Below are 14034 nucleotides of genomic sequence, written 5' to 3' on the forward strand. Positions count from 1 at the left end.
CAGAGTGCCTTTTCTTTTCTGCCCTGTGAGCTGATGGTGTCTTTCCCAGGACAGCAGCGAGCAATGTGGACACAGACCTCTCTGAGTTGATTACCAGCTCAGGTTACTAAACCTCTCCAGCCTCCACTGTCCTCATAGAAAAGAACGTAGGAACTGTTGGGTCTGATGATGGTGAGGGTGAACTAGGAAGTAAATTAGTGGGAGAATAAGAGAATTTGTAATGGGGGTGACTACGATAAAATATATGCATAAGTAAAAATGTCATAAACCTGTTTTGCATATAATTATATATGTTAATAAAATCATTAAAAATGTTGTAATGGCTATTTAATTTTTTTGACACAGGGTTTCACTGTGTAGTCCCGCCTGGCCTGGAGCTCACTATATAGACCAAGCTGACCTTGAAGTCACAGAGATTCATCGGCCTCTGCCTCTGGGGTGCTGGATGAACTTATTTAACTTAAACTTTTGGTTGAGACTCTGGAAGATATGAGGCACTTCCTAGCTACTAGACATCATTTTCCTGAAGCCCTGTCCTTAGGCAAATGTCAGGACTAGACATTCAGGGAAGGTGGACTTGGATCCTGCCCAGCTATGGTTGTACTTTATCCCCCCTGCCCGGCTGTGTCATCAGACAACAAGACTACAAAGCGGCCCATCCGGGGCTGAGGGCTTACCAGGAGAGTCGGTGACGAATGCCCTGCCCACAACACCTGCACTTTAATGGAGACACGGGAAGCACAAAGCCAGGCAATTTCACCTCCTCCCCTTCTTTCCAAATAGTACTTACAGCAGACGTGGGATTCCGAGCTGGAGACAGAGTTAAGAAAGATCACACAGTCTGGGCTGCTATCGAAGTGCCCCAGGCTTTCTTGGGTAAGCGTAGCTGACAACACAGCTCTCCACCAGATACCTTGTAGCCAATCCAGTGCTGCTGGTTTCCCGTGAGCCTTGCCTACCTTACTCTTTTCTTCTAGTTTGCAAAAAATATGAATCTATCACATATTTTAAAACATGTTCTGTTTTAAAAGTGCGAGTTAAAGTATATAGATACAGCTAAGCAAAGCCTGAAATCCAAGCACTTGCAACAGTTTAATCCAGGGGCCAGTAAACTGTGGGGCCAGTGTACTGCTTTTATAAATAAAGATTTATTGGAACATAATCATTTTGGTCATTTTCTTGTTGTCTTCTCTACTTCTGCCCTATCACTTCAGAGTGAAGAAGCTGGCAAAGATCACATGACTACAAAGTCTAAGATATTTACTGCCTGACCCCTTAACGGAAACTGTTGCTGCCTCCAGCTCCTCTGCTCATTGCTATGACTCACTAAATGATGACGTCATGATACATTCCCATCATCACAACTCCTGTAGTCAGGGATGCTTACCCTCCAACTTCAGGCTCAAAAACTAAGCTCAGGTCAGGACGAGTAATGTAATAGTGTGCAGCTCGAGGAGCTATGGGGAGGGATCATGATGTTGAATTAAAACCTGATTAGCAGAACTCTCGCTTTCATCTCTCTCCATCATGCTTGGTCAACCAACCTTCAAAAGCTCATTTAATTATTATTATTATTATTAAATTTGTTCATTTACTTTACATCCCAACTACATTTTCTTCTCTCTCCTCTTCTCCCATCCACTCCCCCCATCTCCAACCTCCAATCCACTCCTCCTCTGTTGCCCTTAAGAAAGGGTCAGGCCTCCCATGGGTATCAACAATGCATGGCATATCAAGATGAGGTAAGACTAAGCTCCTCCCCTTGTTTTAAGGCTGGGGAAGGTAACTCAATATGAGGAATAGGTTCCCAAGAGCCAGCCAAAGTGTTTGGGACAGTCCCTGCTCCCACTGCTAGGTGTCCCCAAAGTAGACCAAGCTACACAACTGTCACACATATGTAGAGGGCTGAGGTTGCTCGAATGCAGGCATTCTGGCTGTGGAAGCTTCTGTGAGCTCCTATGAGCCAAGATAAATTGATTCTGTGGGTTCCTTTGTGATGTCATTGACCCTCCCCCTACCTTCCTCTACCCCACGGCTCATATAATCCTTCCCCCCCTCTCTTCAGCAGGATTTCCCAAACTTGGCTCAATGCTTGGCTGTGGGCCTCTACATCTGTTTTTTCTCTGAGGACAACTGGGGTAGTCACCAATCTATGAGTATAGCAGAATATGATCAGGCAACATTATGGTGACATTTTTTTCTCTTTCTAGTCACATTTGGTTCTTTCCCAGGTCTTTGGGTCATCCCGCCTCTCCATTCTGGCACTTTTGGCAGTGCCGGGGTGGGCTCACTCTCCTGGCATGAGTCTGAGGCTGGACCAGTCACTGGCTGGCCACTCTCAAAATTTCTGTACCCCTAGCTCCTCCCCGCCTGCATGTCCCATAGGCAGGGCAGACTGTAGGTCAGAGGCTGTGTGGCTGGGCTCGTGTCCCAAGCCTTCCACTGGATGAACATAGCTGGTCACAAGAGACAGCCAATTCAGGCTATGCATCCACCGTTGCTAGGAGTCTTCTCTGTGGTCCTCCTTGTAGATTTTCTACCTGACCCTGAAACGTTTCTTGTTCCCAATCATCTCTTTCAGTATTCTCCCCATCCATCCACCCTGGAACCTGATCCCTCGTGTTCCCATCTCCCTCTGCCCCCAGCCCACCCACTAGATCTGTTTCCCCTTCCCAAGGAGATCCATGTGTCCCCCCCCTTGGGCCCTCCTTGTTACCGAGCCTCCCTGGATCAGTGGATTGTAACAAGGTTATCCTTTACAGCTAATATCCACTTATAAGTGAGCACACACCATGTTTGTCTTTCTGGTTACCTCACTCAGGATGATTCTTTTCTAGTTCCATCCATTTGCCTTCAAATTTTATAAAATCACTGTTTCTAACAGCCGAGTAATACTCCATTGTGTAAATGCACCACATTTTCCTTAGCCCTTCTTCTGCTGAGGGGCATCTAGGGTGTTTCCACATTCTGGCTATTATGAACAAAGCTGCGATGAACATAGCTGAGCAAGTGTCCTTATGGTATTATTGAGCATCCTTTGGGTGGATGTCCAATAGTGGTCTACCTGGATCTTGAGGTAGATTTAGCCCCAATTTTCTGAGGAACCTCTGTATTGGTTTCCAAGGTGGTGGTACAGAAACTTCATTATTTGTAGTGGTCTCATCCTCTGATTATGAAGATCCCAACTTGGCATAAACATTTTTTTCTAATTTCTAATCTCTTCACATGGAGGAGAACTAAATATTACAATAGATGTGGCTAAAGGCAGAATCTTAACCACCTGCCTCTTGATTTACTCCATAGTTCGTTCTTATAAAAAAGTTATCCATAGATACGGTAACTTCTGTTCATATTTAACGGGTATCCAGGCTGACTGGCTCCTTTTCTAGTTGACATTTTGAAGTTGTTAAACTGGTTTAACATGAATAAAACCTTACATCAAAAATGAAATGTCCATAGAAAACATCCTGGTGAGACCCAGGAACTGACACACCTTTTGGGACGGGAGTGTCCACTGTATGGGCCTGGCTGGCCTCAGTAACGCAGAACTAACGGAAATGTTAATAAGGAAAGCAACTGCTAAAGAGCACATTGGCTATGGTTAATGTGCCTGGAAGCCACCTACAGAAATGAATTCCTAGCGTGAGCTGAGCAAGTAGGGAAGGCAACCACAGTTTATCAAATAAGAAAGTTGATGTTCTTAGAGTCATGGATAAGAAAGAATTTCTGCTTGAGAATAGCCAGGAACTCAGGACAGTTGGGGTGCTGACAAGGGACCGGGATCAGGGCCAGGAAGAGGTTTGCTGAAGTTGAGGGGAGGGACATTCCCAGAGGCCAAGAGCCAAAGACTTCTGAGTTTCACAGACAAGAAAGGAGCAGGACACAGTCCTTGTTCTAATTTCTTTTTGTATTTATCTCTCTTTCTCTGTGTGTGCATACATGATTACGTGTGTGTTGTGCACATATGAAAGCATGCATGTGTGTGTGTGTGTGCGTGTGTGTGTACACCTGTGGAAATCAGAATACAACTTCTAAGTTTGCTTTCTCTTTCCAGCATGTGGGGCCCAGGAACTGACCTGTATTTATCAGGCGTGGTAGCAAGCGTCTTTATCCACTGGACCATCTTACCAGTCCAGGAACACATTCTTCCCTGGTCTTAGAAACTACTCCAATACCAAACAGGGTGGAAAAGCAGACAGAGGACAAGCCTGAGGCAAAAATTCCTTACCACACATTTCCACTCTCACAGGGAAGCTGAAAGAGTTGAGCTCAGAGAAGAAGAGTGGACAGTTGTCCCTGGAACAGTGGTTCTCATTTCTAATGCTACAACCTTTTAAAACAGTTCCTCATGTTGTGGTGATGCTCCAAACATAAAATTATTTTCATTGCTACTTCATAATTGTAATTTTGCTACTGCTATTAGTCATAATGTAAATACCTGATATGCAGGCTGTCTGATATGTGACCCCTGTGAAAGGGTCATGGAACCCCCAAAGAGGTCACGACTGGAAGCGGATAGAGGGAGGTGCCATCATGGGTACACTCCTATAGAAAGAATGAGTGCCATAGCATAGCAAGGCAGTGGTAGTTCGTGTCACCTGCTTTTTGTTTGTTTGCTTATTTACTTACTGATTTGAGCAGTGAGATGGTGGTGAATAGAATCTCATGTGTCACAGGCTGGCCTCAAACTTGCCATATAACTGAGGAGGACCACGAACCTCTGACTTCCTGCTCTATCTCCCAAGTACCGAGGCTGCATATCTGACCACACAACAGTTTTGTTATGTGTTCTATAAGGAGCTAAAAAAGAAGGGTCTGAAGGCCTCAGACACATGTCTGGCTTTTCAACAATTTATGATGCATTACAATACAAGAATTACAGGAGAGGATTTTGAAGTCTTCAAAGAGTAAATGTTGTTGGAGCTGAAAACGCCAAATCACCTTGATTTGTTCATCAGCCATTTTATACATGTGTTGCATTGTCACACTAATGCCTATAAAAATGTGCATAATTATGATGTGTCAATCAGAAATAAAATGAAAAATAATCCCCATGTAAGAGAGCTTTGAGTCCAGTTTGGGGAGATAAAAGCAGTAAATTGCTTAAAACCCAGTGTTGTGTGCATAGACTATACAAACCATAGGCATCCATAGGGTTTTGAAACATGTTTATAAATCAGCATTGAAGTTGAGGGGAGAAAACAGTGAAGAAATGGAGGCCCAGCCACTGGCAGATGTCTCCTGAGCCAGAGCCAGACCCTGACTGTATGACTCTCCAAACAAATATCTTTAAACACAAAGGGGTGGGGCCACTGATCATTGTTTCTATCAATAGAAACAAAGTCCCCTTTATGTTCGTATGCTGGCTCTGCAAACACACTAAGTATAGCACAGTATTTTCCTTCTTCTGTACCGTCTTCTGTGTCACAGTTTCTCCAGCCCTCGTAGCTGGAGAGCACGTGTCACTCGTACTCACCCACAGTGGAGATAACGAGATAACCTACCTGTATGGAGTTGTGTAATCTTACTCAAGATACGGTTCCTTTTAAAGGTCTTTTGGAAGTCACCAGAAGGGCAGGCAGACTAGTGCTGTGAAGACGGACGTGGTAGTTGGAATGAGGATGGTTCACATTTGTTCATATGTTTGAAGTCATCAATTACATGCTTTCTTTTATAAGTCTTGTTACAACAGGAAAAAAACAGCTAAAAAAAGTGGCTTCTAACATTTATTCCATATACTTTTTATAATTCTTCAATAGCAAGGATGTGTTACTCAAACCATTTTGTGTAATATCTGTCTGTCTGTCTGCCTGCCAGTCTCCCTGGCCTTCCATCCATCTATCATTGGTATTTTGAGGCAGAATATTAGTTTGTAGACACGTTGGTCTCAAATTCATGATTCTTCTGCCTCACTTTCCCAAGTACTAGGATTATATGCATGCACCACCATACCCAGCAAACACTGGCCAAATGCTTAGGAAGTGGAAACAGAAGATCAGGAGTTCAAGGCCAGCCTTGGCTATCCCACTGAGTTCCAGGCTAGCCTGGGTTATATGAGGAGCTGTCTCAAACAAAACACAAAAAAGATGGCCATTTTACATCTTAAGATGTTGGCACTGGAAAAACAAAGAAGAAATCACACAAAGCAATGAATGAAGCTAAGTTCCTGAAGATCCTGAATCCAGATACTAGATGCCTTTCCATTTATAGTAACAAGTTTTTTTTTTTCTTAAAACTAAATTAAAGGCTGGAGAGATGGCTGAGGGGTTAAGAGCATTTACTGCTCTTGCAGAGGATGTGGGTTCAGCTTCTAGAACCTACATCAGGCTATTTGCAACAGTCTGTAAACCCAGTTCCAGGCGACTCAATGCCCCCTTCTGGCCTCTGTGGGCACCAGCATGCACATGGTATACAGTCATGCATGCAGACAAAACACTCAATGTACACTTAGAATTAAATACATCTACAAATGGCTTAGTAGTCTCTTGTTAAACTTATGAGTTAGTTGAGACAGGCCTTAGTAAAACTGTTTGTTTTTTATGATGGATTCTTTCTATTTATCCTAGACTGGCTCCAAGTGCTCATTCCTCAGGGTGACGGTGAGACTGTGTTCCATAGCAACACTGTATCTCAGAAAGCCAACAAAACACCCAATAGCAACGAGAGAAAGATAGAAAGACACAAACTCCAATCACTTTTACTTTTATGCTGCTCCCTCCTCACCCACCCCCTGCATCGAGGCCTCATTTTTTTGCTTCCCAGGATGCCTTGCAGTCGTCACGGAAGCCAACCTGCCTCTGGACTCAGAATCGCTGCTCGTTCGGTTCCTTTGGCCCAGGATTACTTCAGCCGCTTCCTCTGTGCCTCGCTAACAGTCTTCCAGGCTCAGTTTAAAACTCTCACAGAAAGTGCTTCTTGGCCCCTGCAACTCAGGTGTCAGCGCACCTTGGTTATTGCTCTGCGCAAAGTGTCTGGGTCAGTGGACTATTACGGAAATACCTGTTACTCGGTGTTCAAGCCAACTGCAAAGTGACGGGGGGAAGGGAGACAACATCATGAGCTACTACGTGGTGGCTGGTGACAGTGAAGACCTGAAAGGTTCATATGGTTTCTATTGTATATAGTTGTATTTGGTTTGGCTCTATCTTATTTAGACAAAAAGGGGAGATGTAGGGGAGATCCAGCCAATCACCTTGCTAGCAGGGGGCGTGGTCCCCCGAGGATATTTTTTACTTATGAACCTCTGGTTTTTTTTTTTTTTTTTTTGGTTTTTCGAGACAGGGTTTCTCTGTGGTTTTGGAGCCTGTCCTGGAACTAGCTCTTGTAGACCAGGCTGGTCTCGAACTCACAGAGATCCGCCTGCCTCTGCCTCCCAAGTGCTGGGATTAAAGGCGTGCGCCACCACCGCCCGGCTGGAACCTCTGGTTTTGTAAGTCTATTTCCCCATTAAAGCTGTATATATTTTTACAATCTGTCTACATTCATTTACGCCATTACACCTAGCACTGGCCCAGTTGCCATCAAATATTTATGACTCCTGTTAGGGTTAAGCGCTGTGGTCAATTCGAGCCCAAAAGCTCTTTGAGAACAGGATCCATGTTTTGTTCACAGACATACTTCTCACACTATAAATGCTTATAAATGTTTAGTGAATGAATGGGGTTGGGTTGTCTTTTCCCCTGTGTGGAAGCTGTGGCTAGCGATAAAGTAACCGTGCTTAAAGAGATGAATGGGGGTGGAGGGTGAGGGGGTGGGGATGGGGTTTAGGCAGCACAACTAGATCCTAATGCAGTTTTATTCAGAATAAGATCAAGCTTTGGTGAGACTCATGAAAAAGCTGTGGTCAGGCTGGTGTTAGCTCCAGCAAGTTAGCCTGTTGACCTCAGGGTTAACGAACACCACCGAGTGCAGACACAGCAAAAGAAACAGAAAACAATGTGTTTTAACTCCACCACTGAAGTCAACCCGCAGGGCTTGAGTCTTTTCCCTTCCAGCTGTCGTCAGCACAGGTATTTCTTTTCTTTTCTTTTTTTTTTTAAATATTTATTTATTATGTATACAATATTCTGTTTGTGTGTATGCCTAAAGGCAGAAGAGGGCGCCAGACCTCTTTTCAGATGGTTGTGAGCCACCATGTGGTTGCTGGGAATTGAACTCAGGACCTTTGGAAGCGCAGGCAATGCTCTTAACCACTGAGCCACCTCTCCAGCCCCAGGTATTTCTTTTCCAGTCGGGGCTTCCCTGCAGCACTGCTGGACCAATTATTTACATTGCTCTCCTCTGCATAAAACATCAGTCTGAGTCTACACCCCTCTGTCTCAAGCTCTGCCATTATGTGTACAACCACCTCGCCTCACCCCACTGCTTTACATTATCCCAGGGTTCTGCCGTTATTTGAAATGTCCAGCAAACCTAGTCCCACCCTGTCGTTCAGTGTCACCACGGGAGAAAGCAGCTCTGAAAGCTCCTCATGTCTTCTGTGCCCCATTGCCTGCCCTGCCAGTAGTTCGCTGACAGCGTTGAGTGCCTGTGGGGTTATTGTTCTTGCCCAACTACTGGTGGGCCCCTGTCTTTCGTAGTGGGGCCCCTGGAATGCAGCACTGTATGAAAAAGGGAGCGGACACATGCTAATATAGTGAGTGTCAAGTTGTTGAATGGATTGCTTGATGACAGGGTGGGTGGACGGGACTTCCTGGATCTCCCCTTCACATTTCCATTCTGAGTGTTTCTACACCAGTGGGTTCTCAACCTCCCTAACGCTGTGACCCTTTAATACAGTTCCTCACATTGTGGTGACCCCACAATGGTGAGAAGCACTGTCCTATATAATAAAAATTCTTTCTTGTTTTGAGCTTAAGCTCAGTCCCCCATGCCTACTGACGAGCAACCTTGATTAAACACAGCCTCACAGAGCCCATTCTAAAAAAAAAAAAAAAAAAAAAAAAAACTCAAGGTGGTTTTTTCAAAGATTGAATAAGTTGAGAGGGCATTTGGCTTACGGCGAATTCTGTGCAGATGGTCATGGTCTCTGCAAACAGCGGCAGGAGCTCTTCACTTCTGACCTTAGTCTCGTGGGGTTCTTCTCTTGTTGGGGTGTCAACAGTTTCCAACGCCAAGCTGAAAAGCAATGGCATGGGGCTTTCTTATCCCAAGCCACCTCTTGGCTGCAGTGTTCTTCATGTTTCTCCATCAAATCAGATACAGGTTTGTCTTTAAAACTCAGGGATAGAAATACATTGAGTCTTTGGAGTGTTGGGGTGAGTGGGATTTCTGAGTCTGGCTTTTCCTGCGACTCATGGCTTCCTCCTCTTCTCCGCCTTGCGGATCAGACATCCCAGTTAGATGAAGCCCACCCAGTCTTAGGCATTTGCTGTGGGAAACAATGCGAGCAGGAGGCTATTTTAGGGATAGCTCTTAATAAACAACCGGGCACATCCCAATGATATCACTCTTCATCAACACCCCGCCCAATTCCTTTGGCCACATGGGAAATACTTTCACTTTCCATTTCCCCAAAGTCTCTGGGGAGCAAGGTATACTTTAAAAATATGAACATGATAATGAAAACCCCGCCTTCATACCGTGCAAGTCAACAAGAAGCTGCCTTTGGAAAAGCCTAGTACAAAACACATTGCCCACAGATGGACAGCGGCATTCCTTGCAGCTGCTGACAATGAAGTCTTCATCGGGTAGAGTCAATCAGTGGTCTCGGTTGCGTATTTCAAAAGCTGACGACTCTGTTAAGCTCTCAGACAGAACCCTGGGGAGGACATAGTCACTAGCCTTGTTTTGTCGGAATAGCTGATGAAGTTTAAGTCATCTTTTGAGAAGGAAACAAAGGGCTAAAGAAGAGTGAGAAGATCTTAGAGGTGACGCTGAGCTTAGTCACTCTCTCCTGCCACTGCGGGGCTACACTCTCCGTCTGTGCATTTGGGTGGGATGAGAAGGAGCTGCCCACACAAAGGCTGGCCTGCAGTTGGAATGCTGACACCAGGCTGAAGACGGGGGTGGGGGGATGGGGCGTGTGTCCCAGTGTGCCATGGGATGCTTGCAACTCTTGGGGTTTAAGAGAGAAATGCTAAATGAGGAAACAGAACCTAGAATGCATATTGCCCATTAATAAGCCAGTCAAACTAATAGGAATTTTAAGGCTTAAACATCATTTTTCAGGGGCTGGAGATGTAGCTTAGTTGGTAGAGCCCCGTGTCAAAAAAATAAATAAAAAAAAAATAAAGACTTTCTCTAAGCAAATGAATCTCTAGAATAGTGAAAACACAGCTGTGCTCCCCACCAGCGAGGCCCTGGCTGGTGGTGTCCGGCTCAGTTCAGTCCTTCATGGTGACCAGCGACTGGCTCACCACATGCAGCTGGACCCCTCACCCCCGCCGCTGGTTATGAAAGAACAATGTGTCTCCCAAGGAAAAGTTCTTGCTTGGTGGCTGCTGGTCACATAAACCCACCCTTCGGTGGCCCCTTGTTCTTCCCTCCCTCTTTTCTGACGGGTATCGTGAACACACAAAATAGCTCAAACTCCCTGAGGTCACCTGGAACAGTTTCCTCTGTGATTAGATAAAAGCAAAGTGGCAGGGGAGGGGGTTTGACTGATTCACATGACAAAGGGGTGGGGGAGACAAACAGGATAGATGTGCTGAACTCAAAGAAATGTCTGCTCCTCCTGTCTCTTCTTGACTCTGCACACAGGTTAGACCTTCTAGCCAGGTCAGCTATATGCTATCTTATTTTTTTTTTTTAAATAAAAGTGCAAGTACTCCTTTTTGAAAAAATATTTTATTTATTTTATGTGTATGAACGTTTTGCCTATATTTAAGCATGTGTACCATGTGTGCGCCCACTGCCTGTAGAGTCAGAAAAGGTTGTTAGAGTCCCTAGAACGGGGGTTACAGGCAGTTGTGAGCCACTGTGTGGGTGTTGGAAACTGAACTCGGGTTCTCTGGAAGAGCAGCCAGTGTTCTTAACCATTGATTCATCTTTCCAGTTCTTTGTGTTTTAGTTTTGATTAGCATATCTAACATATCACACACACACACCGGCACACACTGACACACATGGGGGGAGGGGAAAGGGAGAGGGAGAAAGAGCGCTTTTTTTGACTTGACTGTGGTCCACTCCTTGGCTTCCCTTCCACTGGATATGTAGCTTTAATGATGCCTGCATGGGACAGCAAACTGTCACTCCGTGTGTGCACGAAGTGCATTCACCCGCACTTGAAGGGCAATTGTCTTGTCTCGTCCTGGTGTCTAGTTCCGTGACAGCCTACTGCTAGACTCCAAATGCAATCACTCTGCAATAGTCAGTGGAGGGAAAACCCGTGTTGTTTTCCCCAACAGTACTAGAGAACCTTCAGTATGCCTCAGCTCTTGGGAATGATGATAAGCAGACATGTAAGAGTCAGCTGGTCTAAGTGTTTTCTTTTGACTACGAATGATCAGGATTTTTGCCACTAGAACTCTTGATGGACGTGTAGAAGCAGGCAACAACTAGCCCAGACTCTCCCACAGGGAGTCTTTCAGGCCACTAAGAAGAAACAGAAAAAATTGCCAGGCGTGGTACTGAAGGGCTGTAGCTCTTATTTTTGGAGGCAGAAGCAGCAAAATCTTGAATTCAAGGCCAGTCTGGACTGTGTGGTATACTTGCTTCATACACACACAGACACACAGACACACAGACAGACAGATACATACACACACACACACACACACACACACGACTGGAGAGAAGGCTCTGTGGTTAGGAGCACTTCCTGTTCTTGCAGAGAACCAGGATGCAGTTCCCAGGACCCACATGGAGGCTCACAACTACCTGTTTCAGGAGATCTAGCACCCTCTCCTGACCTTCACAGCTTCTTGCATGCATGTGGTGGAAATGCACACTCAGGCACACACACACACACACAGAGAGAGAGAGAGAGAGAGAGAGAGAGAGAGAGAGAGAGAGAGAGAGAGAGAGAGAATAAACTTTAAAATAAAAATCCCTCAAAAAATAAAGTAGGACTCAAGAAGAAAACTAACAGAAAGCTTAGTGACTCTCACCTAAAATTCTATCTACTGGGGAGACTGAGATAGGAGGATTACAAGTTCAAGGTTGGGAAATATAGTGAGATTCTGTTTCAAAATAAAACATAACAAAAAGGGGTAGTTTGGTAGAGTATTTGTCTAGTTTGTGCAAGACCCTGGGTTCAATCCCTCACCATATAAACAAAAATTACCTACCCCAAAGAGAGAGGTTTCTGGTCCATTTCCGATTTACCTCCCGTCTTCCTCTCCAGAAGGATTCCTACCTCATTCTTTGACTGGAGTGTGGTGGGAACTTCAGAGAGCCGCCTTCTTGGGATGCATGATTTCAGCCATCACTGGCCACTACATTTCAGAGAACAGAACTCATCCACACTCTAAGCCTTAGCCCTGGTACCATCTCTTACAGAAAGGCTCAGGGCTGGTTCATTCTCCAGTCTTCACCAGACCAGCCCCTTCTACCTCTACCAGGGCCAACCAGAAATAACTGTCTGGTGATGAGGACTAAGGGCTTGGCTTTTGAATGTGAGACCATGTCCTAGTGACAGCTCTTTTAATTAGTGTTACCTGGTTTAGTGATATCAACTAGGTCTAATTACGAACAGCACCCCTTGCACGCTCAGAATTGCCTCTTTTACAGGAGAAATTCTGTGGTCATCCTGCTCAAAAGGGGGTCAACTCTTCCTTCCCTCAGGCGTGGATGGCACAGAAGGAGGAAAGCTTATCTAGACCAGAGCTTCTCAACCTGTGGATTGTGACCCCTTTGGGGGTTGAAAGACCCTTTCACGGAGGTTGCATATCAGATGTCCTGCACATCAAATATTTACATGACAATTTATAACAGCATCACAATTACAGTGATGAAGCAACATAAAGCAATTGTATGATCGGGGTCAGCACAACATGAGGAACTGTATTAAAGAGTCGTAGCATTGGGAAAGTTGAAAACCACTGCTCAAGACCCAGGAGCCTGTCTTCCCAGGATCAGTTTTTAACTCTCTGCTGTCATCGTGCATGGGGCCGAGAATGATTTGTAGGCTGGCTTGGATCAATGTATTTGACAGTTTATCACTTAGGTTTTCTGTTGACAGGAAGACAGGGCACCTTGGAGCCAGGCTGTCATTTCTTTCTCTCTGCTTCTACGGCAGTCTCAGATGGCCCTTTCTTTAGATTCCTTGTGAACAAGCACTGACTCCCCTAAAATTCCAACATCTGTCTATCGTGACATCTCAGACTCTCCTTTCAAATGTTGACCTGACATTCTCCGTTCAGTCCCTGGATCATCACATCACAAGGATCCAGTTCCTGACTCTGGCACAGAGCGATCCCTCCTGCTCTCACCCATCCACAATTGCTATGCTACAATCTCTCCTGTCCAGCTACACAGCACTTCTTAACTGCAAGGCATGGAACTTAACTCAGAATAGCTGGAGCCCCAGGTTCAGGCTCACGAAAACAAAAAAGCCTATGGGTACAAAACTTCAGGTATAATCCCAACAATATCACAGAGACTTTTCTGGGTCTGTCCCTTTCCTCAGTTTTGATTTTTCTTTTTCAGAGAAATGGGGTTTACCGAGTTTAATGAAGGCAGATTTGATAACATGGTGGACGAAAGGGGGCTTATCCCCAACAGTTACAGGATTAAATAGATCCCCAGTTGTCATTCCTTGAGCAAGTGTTAGCATTGGAGAAGGCCTCTAAAGCAACCCTACTTTTTATAACCTTCACCACCAGTAAATCCTACTTTGTGTCCACCTAAAATAACTGTAACAACAATAATCATAGTAATAAAAACCACAAGAGCTATTTGCTCTGAAGATGATGTTGGTTAATCTTTCCAAGCCCAACTCCCCTCTTGGAAACGCGAGAATGAGAATAGCTATTTATTGTACTTCAAGGTGGCGAAGTAACGGAATGAGCAGTGCGGACCACCAGACCCCGAGTTTCTTGTAAACAACTTGTTTTCCTCTGCTCTGTGCAGCCTGCAGCTGCTCTGAACCCC

Source organism: Chionomys nivalis, chromosome 18 (assembly GCF_950005125.1).
Source record: "Chionomys nivalis chromosome 18, mChiNiv1.1, whole genome shotgun sequence".
NCBI classification, from domain to species: domain Eukaryota; kingdom Metazoa; phylum Chordata; class Mammalia; order Rodentia; family Cricetidae; genus Chionomys; species Chionomys nivalis.